A 10390-nucleotide genomic window follows, 5' to 3' on the forward strand; every position below is an offset into this window, starting at 1 on the left:
GATGCGGCGAGAGGAAGTGTTTGACATTGCGGACACAGCCGTGCTTGTTTTAGAGGCGCTGGTCATGTGGTCTGGCCCCTGAATGTGACCCGGACCCCCCAGCCAACTCCGGGAGGTTTCAGGAACCGTCCGCTCTGGAGTGTCAGTTGAGTCCCCCCCCCTAGTGAACACAAGTCAACATGCCTTAATCCTCGCATCACCTAGAGTTACACTTTTGGGTCGGCAATTAGCTAAGTCGGGCCAAGTCTCCCCCCCCCACCCCACCCCCAGCCCCCCCTCCGCGTCTTCCGGTGAAACGATCTCTCCGAGCCTTGACACGGAGCTCCGAGCTGGGGCCGCGGACTCTCCAATTTGGGCTGTGGGTCCTCCGAGGCGAGAGTGGCTGCTTGGCCACATGCTCCCTCATCTTTCACTGTCACCGAGCTGGACGGGAAGAGATCAAAACAAACATGCGGTGGCAGGGAGCGACTAACATGATGAATCACGGTAATCAGCGTCGGACAGCCCAGAATGCACTCCGATTGGCGGCGACTGTTTTTGAGGGGGGAAAAAATCCGCGCAGGAGAGAGACGAGAAGCATAAAACGACATTGATGAACTGACCCCCTTCTCACCGAAGCTGAGGTCTTTTAGTTAGCAAAACTGTCGTGCTACTTTTCTAAACGCTACTACAGTCTTCCTGAAAATGGACAGTTTAATTACAGAAATCTGGAATTAAACTGTCATTTTGATGGATTGAAACTAGAGATGTCCGATGATATCGGTCTGCCGATATTATCGGCCGATAAATGCGTTAAAATGTAATATCGGAAATTATCGGTATCGTTTTTTTATTATCAGTATCGTTTTGTTTTTTTTGGGTTTTTTTTTTTTTTATTAAATCCACATAAAAAACACAAGATACACTTACAATTAGTGCACCAACCCAAAAAACCTCCCTCCCCCCATTCACACTCATTCACACAAAAGGGTTGTTTCTTTCTGTTATTAATATTCTGCTTCCTACATTATATATCAATATATATCAATACAGTCTGCAAGGGATACAGTCCGTAAGCACACATGGTTGTGCGTGCTGCTGCTCCACTAATAGTACTAACCTTTAACAGTTAATTTTACAAATTTTCATTCATTACTAGTTTCTATGTAACTGTTTTTATATTGTTTTACTTTCTTTTTTATTCAAGAAAATGTTTTTAATTTATTTATCTTATTTTATTTGATTCATTTTTTTAAAAAGTACCTTATTTTCACCATATCTGGTTGTCCAAATTAGGCATAATAATGTGTTAATTCCACGACTGTATATATCGGTTGATATCGGTATCGGTTGATATCGGTATCGTTTTTTTTTTGTTTTTTTTTTTAATATTTAATATTTTAGTATCGGTAATTAAAGAGTTGGACAATATCGGCATATCGGATATCGGCAAAAAGCCATTATCGGACATCCCTAATTGAAACCTCCTGCCTGCACGAAATGCACTGCAAAAACTGGAAATCTAAGTAAGATGAAATATCTGAAATAAGGGTGATATTTGCTTAGTTTCTGTCTGATAAGATAATTCTTCTCACTAAGCAGATTTTATGTTAGAGTGTTTTACTTGTTTTAAGTGTTTTGCTCCTAAATGATCTTGTAAATAATGTAAATAATTCAATGTGATTATCTTGTGTGATGACTGTATTATGATGATAGTATATATGATAGTATATATCTGTATCATGAATCAATTTAAGTGGACCCCGACTTAAACAAGTTGAAAAACTTATTCGGGTGTTACCATTTAGTGGTCAATTGTACGGAATATGTACTTCACTGTGCAACCTACTAATAAAAGTCTCAATCAATCAATCAATCTCAGTAAGATATTACAGCTTGTTGCTGAGATTTGATAATAATAATAATAATAATAGATTTTATTTGTAGCAAGCACTTTGCATTGAGCAAACAACCTCAAAGTGCTACAGTGTATTGAAAAAATAATAAAAAGATAATAAAAAAATAAATAAAAATAAAAACTAGAACAGCCTAATAGCTAGAACTAGTATGCATATATGTATAAAAAGGCTTTTTTAAAAGAAGGGTTTTTAAGCCTTTTTTTTAAAGCTTTCTAAAACAAGTAAAATTAGCTAACCTCAATGAACCCAAAAATACCTTAAAATAAGTATATTTTCACTAATAACAAGTGCACTTTTCTTGGTAGAAAAGAAAAAAAGAGACATTTTTGCTCAATATGTTGAAAAATATTCTTAACACTAGAAGTCCCAGCATTTTTCTGTCTACCTAGAAGACCCAGAGAGGGGTCATTTGGCCCGACGCTTTTCCCGAATACACTAATCACTCATTTTGTTATGGTAATGAGGCTGTTAGGGGCAGTTTGTCTAGGTAGACAGAAAAATTATACATGTGGGAAATGCCGAAAGGAGCAATGGCAGTGCCAGGATTGTGAGTGACTGCTCAAATGTATGTCAGTCACGTTTACATGGACATGGTTTTTCATTCTTTGTAAATATGCTTTTTTCTTTGTAAATTTTTTTTTTTAAACTATTTTTGGCACACAAAAATAACAATTGCTTCTGCAACAACCCTCCACACCAAAACTGGGAAAACAGTTGCTTTTTCATTCTTTGTAAATATGTTTTGTTTTGTATTTTTTTTAACAATAAATGTCAGAGTGTTGATCCCTTCATTCTGTTGATCCTTGCAAAAACACACACAACCTACCTCAGAACTAAAGCTTGAGCTGTAAGGTCCCCTCCCCCACACAGGCTCAAGTGGCCCCCTGCCGTGTGCCACTAACAGCCACATTTTCATAACAAAAGGAGTGTCCACAGGGGGGACTAGGGGTCAAATGACCCTCTTGTGTGTTTTCTAGGTAAAAATGTCAATTGACCCTTCTCTGGGACTTCGCGTGTTAAATGAAGTAAATTCTAGTGCCATTATCTTGACATAATGATATGCGCTCTGCATCAGGATTTTTTTTTTGCATGCTTGAAATAAGAAATGATGACTTTAAAAAAGTAGTTTTATACTTGTGAGTGTTGATGACACAGCTTTGCAACAGTTGATATTCTAGTTTCAAGCATGTTTTACTCAATATAGGTCCTAACCTGCTGTCCAACCTCCGAGGACAAAGCTACGAACTATGGGAGACCGGGCTTTCTGCTCCGCCGCTACCAGTCTGTGGAATGCGCTCCCTGACCACCTGAGGGCACCACAGACTGTGGCTGCTTTTTTAAAAAAGGCTTTAAAACCCTTCTTTTTAAAAAAGCCTTTTTATACATATATGCATACTAGTTCTAGCTATTAGGCTGTTCTAGTTTTTATGTATTTTTTTATTATTTTTTATTTTTTCAATACACTGTAGCACTTTGAGGTTGTTTGCTCAATGTAAAGTGCTTGCTACAAATAAAATCTATTATTATTATTATTATTATCACATCTCAGCAACAAGCTGTAATATCTTACTGAGACAATTTAGGACCAAAACCCCTAAAACAAGTAAAACACTCTAACATAAAATCTGCTTAGTGAGAAGAATTATCTTATCAGACAGAAAATAAGCAAATATCACCCTTATTTGAGATATTTCATCTTACTTAGATTTCACTTTTTGCAGTGCATATTTAGTCAGTGTAAAAAAAATGGGTTTTTTTTTTAAGTTTTTTCAAACTTTCAAGAATGTTAAGAAGAAGCACAACCTCTAACTGTGTGCAGTCAAACCTTCGGTTTTAAAAAGAATGGAAATCCCCTTTCAATGCAGGAAAAAGTCGTAGGCCAGGTGAAAAAAAAAGCATGGATGGGGTGAGAATGTTCCACTGCCCACTCCCCGACGCACTGCACTATTGTCCTCGCTGTGACTCAAGTGTGGACCACCATTGTCACCTGCTCCAATCTACCAGAGAGGACGTTGTATCGGACTCACTTCTTTTGCATACACACAAATTATTGTGTTGATGCACATGATCAAGTGGAGTTAATGTACAAAACCCAAAACCAGTGAAGTTGTCACGTTGTGTAAATGGTAAATAAAAACAGAATACAATGATTTGCAAATCCTTTTCCACTTATATTCAATTAAATAGACTGCAAAGACAAGATATTTCATGTTCACACTGAGAAACTTCATTGTTTTTTGGTAAATAATCATTCACTTAGAATTTAAAGGCCTACTGAAATGAAATTTGTTTATTTAAACGGGGATAGCAGATCCATTCTATGTGTCATACTTGATCATTTCGCGATATTGCCATATTTTTGCTGAAAGGATTTAGTAGAGAACATCGACGATAAAGTTCGCAACTTTTGGTCGCTGATAAAAAAAAAAGCCTTGCCTGTACCGGAAGTAGCGTGACATCACAGCTTGAAAGGCTCCTCACATTTCCCCATTGTTTACACCAGCAGCGAGAGCGATTCGGACCGAGAAAGCGACGATTACCCCATTAATTTGAGCGAGGATGAAAGATTTGTGGATGAGGAACTTGAGAGTGAAGGACTAGAGTGCAGTGCAGGACGTATCTTTTTTCGCTCTGACCGTAACTTAGGTACAAGCTGGCTCATTGGATTCCACACTTTCTCCTTTTTCTATTGTGGATCACGGATTTGTATTTCAAACCACCTCAGATACTATATCCTCTTGAAAATGAGAGTCGAGAACGTAAGATGGACATTCACAGTGACTTTTATCTCCACGACAATACATCGGCGAAGCACTTTAAATACGGAGCTAACGTGATAGCATCGGGCTTAACTGCAGATAGAAACAAAAGAAATAAACCCCTGACTGGAAGGATAGACAGAAAATCAACAATACTATTAAACCATGGACATGTAACTACACGGTTAATAATTTCCAGCTTGGCAAAGCTTAACAATGCTGTTGCTAACGACGCCATTGAAGCTAACTTAGCTACGGGACCTCACAGAGCTATGCTAAAAACATTAGCTATCCACCTACGCCAGCCAGCCCTCATCTGCTCATCAACACCCGTGCTCACCTGCGTCCCAGCGATCGACGGAGCGACGAAGGACTTCACCCGATCATCGATGCGGTCGGCGGCTAGCGTCGGATAGCGCGTCTGCTATCCCAGTCAAAGTCCTCCTGGTTGTGTTGCTGCAGCCAGCCGCTAATACACCGATCCCACCTACAGCTTTCTTCTTTGCAGTCTCCATTGTTCATTGAACAAATTGCAAAAGATTCACCAACACAGATGTCCAGAATACTGTGGAATTTTGAGATGAAAACAGAGCTTTTTGTATCGGATACAATGTGTCAGAATACTTCCGTTTCAACCATTGACGTCACGCGCATACATCATCATACATAGACGTTTTCAACCGGAAGTTTCGCGGGAAATTTAAAATGTCACTTTATAAGTTAACCCGGCCGTATTGGCATGTGTTGCAATGTTAAGATTTCATCATTGATATATAAACTATCAGACTGCGTGGTCGCTAGTAGTGGCTTTCAGTAGGCCTTTAAGTGATTTACGTGGACCCCGACTTAAACAAGCTGAAAAACTTATTCGGGTGTTTCCATTTAGTGGTCAATTGTACGGAATATGTACTGTACTGTGCAATGTACTAATAAAAGTTTCAATCAATCAATCAATCAATCAAATCCCTGTTGATAAACGCAAAAATCCTGCCCAAAAATCTAGTTTTATTATTGATCTTGGTGATTGCTTTGAATGCCATTTTTTCACCCGAGAGACCGTTGTCAATATACAACCTAGGTAACTTTGGTATACTGGTGAACCATGAGGTGCAGGCGTAGTCAAAATGTACATGTAGAGGAAGGAGAAACCCGGGCATGTCTGGATGACTCGCCTCCATAGTTCCAGTGGTTAGCTCCGGTTGTTCTGAAGCTGGCTGACGTCACTTCCTGTGTTCCTGTGTTCATTCTGACGTCACTTCCTCTCCGAACTCAGTTTGTAAACGATCGATGAGTCCATACGGAGCTAAGAACCGGAGATTCAAGAAATACACGGCGCACTTACCTGTGTGACAAATTATCCAAGGAGGGGAACCTTAAACGATGGGTTAGTGTGGCTGAAACGGGGCTTAGGCTAAATAATTCCTCGTTTAAGGCAGGGGTCTCAAACTCAATTTACCTGGGGGGCCACTGGATGCAGAAACTGGGTGAGGCTTCGCCGTGAGAAAAGATTTCTTAAAAAAAAATCTAACATGCACTTTTTAATGAATTCACCTTCTTTGAATGGCTTTCCCGCCCTCACAACCATCTCACTCACCATGTCGCTAGCTTAGACTGCTGCATCGCTCTTTTCGGTTGCTTTCTTGAAGAAATCTTGTTGCCTCAGTAGACTGGTTTTAAAATGTGAACCCGGTTCACTCTCTCATCTCCCTGGTATTTTGCATACTCCTCAGCATGTCTAGTTATATAATGACGTTTTAAATTGGGGGGGGCTCGCCGTGGAGTTTACAGTCACGGTAGCACAATTAGCCCCGAACGGGCTAGCATCACCACTGACGTGTTACACGTCCAATTCGCCCAGCGACTCTCTGTCGGAGTATCAGCGCTGGGGTCCAGTGCAACACAGTTTTGTATTGTCGCTCGGTCCTTTGGAAGCTACCGGACCGCTCGTCTTCCCCGCCCGGACTGTTTGCAGCGGCCCCGGGGGCGGGAGCGAGCAGGCGGGCGAGCGAGCGAGAGAGGCGGGGGAGGGAGGGCGTGTGCGGGTGTCGTGGAAAAGCAGCAAAATGTTTCTCGGCTTGCATCATGCAAGTGACGTCAATGCATACTTGCCGACCTTGAGACCTCCGAATTCGGGAGATGGGGGTGGAGGGAGGGGGGATGGGGGGGGGGGGTTGAGGTGGGCATCACCACTGACGTGTTACACGTCCGATTCGCCCAGCGACTCTCTGTCGGAGTATCAGCGCTGGGGTCCAGTGCAACACAGTTTTGTATTGTCGCTCGGTCCCTTGGAAGCTACCGGACCGCTCGTCTTCCCCGCCCGGACTGTTTGCAGCGGCCCCGGGGGCGGGAGCGAGCAGGCGGGCGAGCGAGCGAGAGAGGCGGGGGAGGGAGGGCGTGTGCGGGTGTCGTGGAAAAGCAGCAAAATGTTTCTCGGCTTGCATCATCCAAGTGACGTCAATGCATACTTGCCAACCTTGAGACCTCCGAATTCGGGAGATGGGGGTGGAGGGAGGGGGGATGGGGGGGGGGGTTGAGGTGGGCGGGGTTGGGGGTAGCAGGGGTGTTTTTGTAGCCCGGAAGAGTTAGGGCTGCAAAGGATTCTGGGTATTTGTCCTGTTGTGTTTATGTCGTGTTACGGTGCGGACGTTCTCCCGAAATGTGTTTGTCATTCTTGAGAGGACACTAAAGGCAGTGACATCACGGCATGCCCTCAATATTGTTGAGAGCCATATATCACACCGTGATTGGTAGATTCCTTCAGCTCCGAAACACAACGCTGTCAAGCGCCGTTCATTTAAAACTCGCGGGCCGCACTAACATTAAACTTTCATATTAAGGTGGGGGCCACAAAATAACGTCTCTGAGACCCCTGGTTTAAGGGGTTATCCGGCTTAGTGTAGACATAGCCTAAGAAGAAAGCAGAGGAGCCGAGGAAGGCCCGACCGACCCTCCCTCTCGTCCAAACAAAAAGCCACATTATAGCTCACTTTCCTGTCTGTGCACTTCCAGGCGGGGGGTGTGGTGTTGGCATTCCTCAGGGTCGAATCTCTGCACGCTACTGATCCCCCTAATTTCACTGTCTGGGCTCGGTGTGGCGGCCTCTGTAGTGGGCATGTTATTCGTTTCCTGCTGCTGCCAATCCCAATATCACAAAGTCACTTGTAAGGTTCTAAAACGGAGGAGCCAGCCAGCAGTCAAAGACGAGGCCCATTAAAAGGCTGTTGAGGTTTCTTAAAGGGAAATATTCACTCACCCCGCTCGCTCGAGTATTTGGCAGAGAAAGGCCATCTTTCTGGCTTGGATGCATCAAACGTGCTTATGGATTCTAGCCGACGTTGATCGTGCTCCCGCCCGCACCGAGGTCTGTGGTTCAAGTCCACCAAGGCTGGCGAGGACAGCCCGAGCCAGGACGGCTGAGGAAGGATAGATGGAGCGAGTGATGCGGGATGGAAGAAGTGGAGGGGAGTTGAGAGACGTGAGGGGCCCTGCCTCAAGCCCCCCCCCCCCCCTGTGCCAGAAACAACAAGCAGACCTTCTCAAATTCAAATAAATACCAGGCCAGTGGGGAGCAGATAAGGAGGAGGTCTAAAGGACCAGAGCCAGGGTGGACTTCTTGCTTCCACTGAAGTCTATTTAGGACACCAGCAAGAAGAGCAAAGCAGACCGTGACAGATTTATAACGAGCCTGGCGTTTAATGCCAGGCTTAAGACGTTTCAGGGACACCAGGGCCTGGGGAACCAGCCGGGGGTCGGGGGGGAGAAGAAGAAAGGCCCTAATTAATTTGAGGAGATCACGGGAGGCCCCGCGCTCACATCATCGGCCCTTTGTGGCAGGAATGCCAGCTATTTACCGGCGCTCCGATCGGGGCCGCGGAAAGAGGCGAGGTGATGACGACTGGGGCCTGCCGCCGTGCAGCGGATGGGAAAGGGATACTTTTCAAAAGCTAAAAGCTTCCCGGTTTTTAAAACAAAGACACCAGTGGGGGGAGAGAAAAAAAGAGGAGTGGTTTTGAAAAAGGATCTGCCTCCGATGCGCACACATCCTGTACACAATATTTCCCCCTTCTTCATCTCGTACAGCAAAATAGAACAAGTACATGTGAACAGTTGCCTCTTTAGTAGCCACTAAAATCTACAGTTTACACTTATTTTTATTGGATTTATTTTGTCAGAGTTGCACATTCTGGAAAACAAAATAGCCCCCGTATGCAAAACACTAAAAGTCCACTGCAGAGGACATTTTTTTAAATTCCTTTTAACAGAGTTTCCAATTTTGGGGGGGAAAAAAATGTAGCCCCGTTGCGCAAAAAGACATTTTTGAGTGGGTATTTCCTTTTGATGTATTTATTTGATCAGAGATGCACATTTTGGAAAAGAATAAGCTTGTCGGCCCAAAAAAAAAAAATGTCCTCTACAGTGGACATGTGTTGTTGGTCTTTTTCTTTGATTGGAGTCACAATCACGTGGTTTTAATTTATTCTGGCAAGAGTTTCAAATTTTGGAGAAAAAAAGTGAAATACACAAATGTCCTCTACAGTGGACACTTGTGTTTTGGGGCCTAGTTCTTTGATCAGAGTTATGCATCATGGAAGGAAAAATAGCCACGTTTTGCAAAAACATGGGTGTCCTCCAGAGTGGACACTCATTTTTCATCCATTTGGAGAAACAAAAAATTACCGTGTTGGGCAAAACACAAATGTCCTCTATAGTGGACACTTGTTTTTGGTCTATTTATTTTATTAGTTATAATTGGGGGTTTTTTGAGTGGGGGAATGATAACCCTGATGAGCAAAACACAAATGTCCTCTACAGCAGTGGTCCCCAACCACCGGGCCGCGGCCCGGTACCGGTCCGCGGACCGATTGGTACCGGGCCGTGCAAAAAATTTAAAAAATTAAAATTAAAAAAATGTTTTTGTTTTTTTTTGTATTAAATCAAAATAAAAAACACAATATATACATATTGTGTATGTGTATGTCAATATAGATCAATAGAGTCTGCAGGGATACAGTCCGTAAGCACACATGATTGTATTTCTTTATGGAAAAAAAAATAATAATAATTTTCAAGCGTTACAAAAAGGTTGGGGACCACTGCTCTACAGTAGACATTTATTTTTGGTGTATTTTTTTTTTATCAGTTATATTTTTATTTTTTTTGGAGGGGGGAATAACCCTGTTGAGCAAAACAAATGTCCTCTATAGTGGACACTTGTTTTTTGTCAATGTATAAGTTATATTTTTTACAGATAACAAATATATATTTGTTCAAAACACAAATTCCTGATCATTTATTTTATTAGAGTTATAGTTTTGGGGGGGTAAGAATAGCTTTGTGTAAAACACAAACGTCCTCTGCAATGGACACTTGTCTTTGGCCTATTTTTTTTTTGTCAGAGTTTCAGATTTTGAAGTTAAAAAAAAATAGCCCTGTTTTCCAAAACACAAATGTCCTCTGCAGTGGACACATGTTCAAAAAAAAAAAAAAAATTATCTGAGTTATACCTTTTGAAAAAACAAAACTCGTTCTGTTTTGCAAAACACAAATGTCCTCTACAGTGGACACTTGTTTTTGATCAATTTATTTTATAAGTTATAATCTGAAAAAGATTATAACTTATTACATTTACTTTAAAAGGCCTTTCTGATCATTTCTTTTTATCAGAGTTATCATTTTTGGAGGATGGGGGGAGAATAGTCTTGTTGTGTATAACACAAATGTCCTCTGCAGTGG

Source organism: Entelurus aequoreus, linkage group LG06 (genome assembly GCF_033978785.1).
Source record: "Entelurus aequoreus isolate RoL-2023_Sb linkage group LG06, RoL_Eaeq_v1.1, whole genome shotgun sequence".
NCBI classification, from domain to species: domain Eukaryota; kingdom Metazoa; phylum Chordata; class Actinopteri; order Syngnathiformes; family Syngnathidae; genus Entelurus; species Entelurus aequoreus.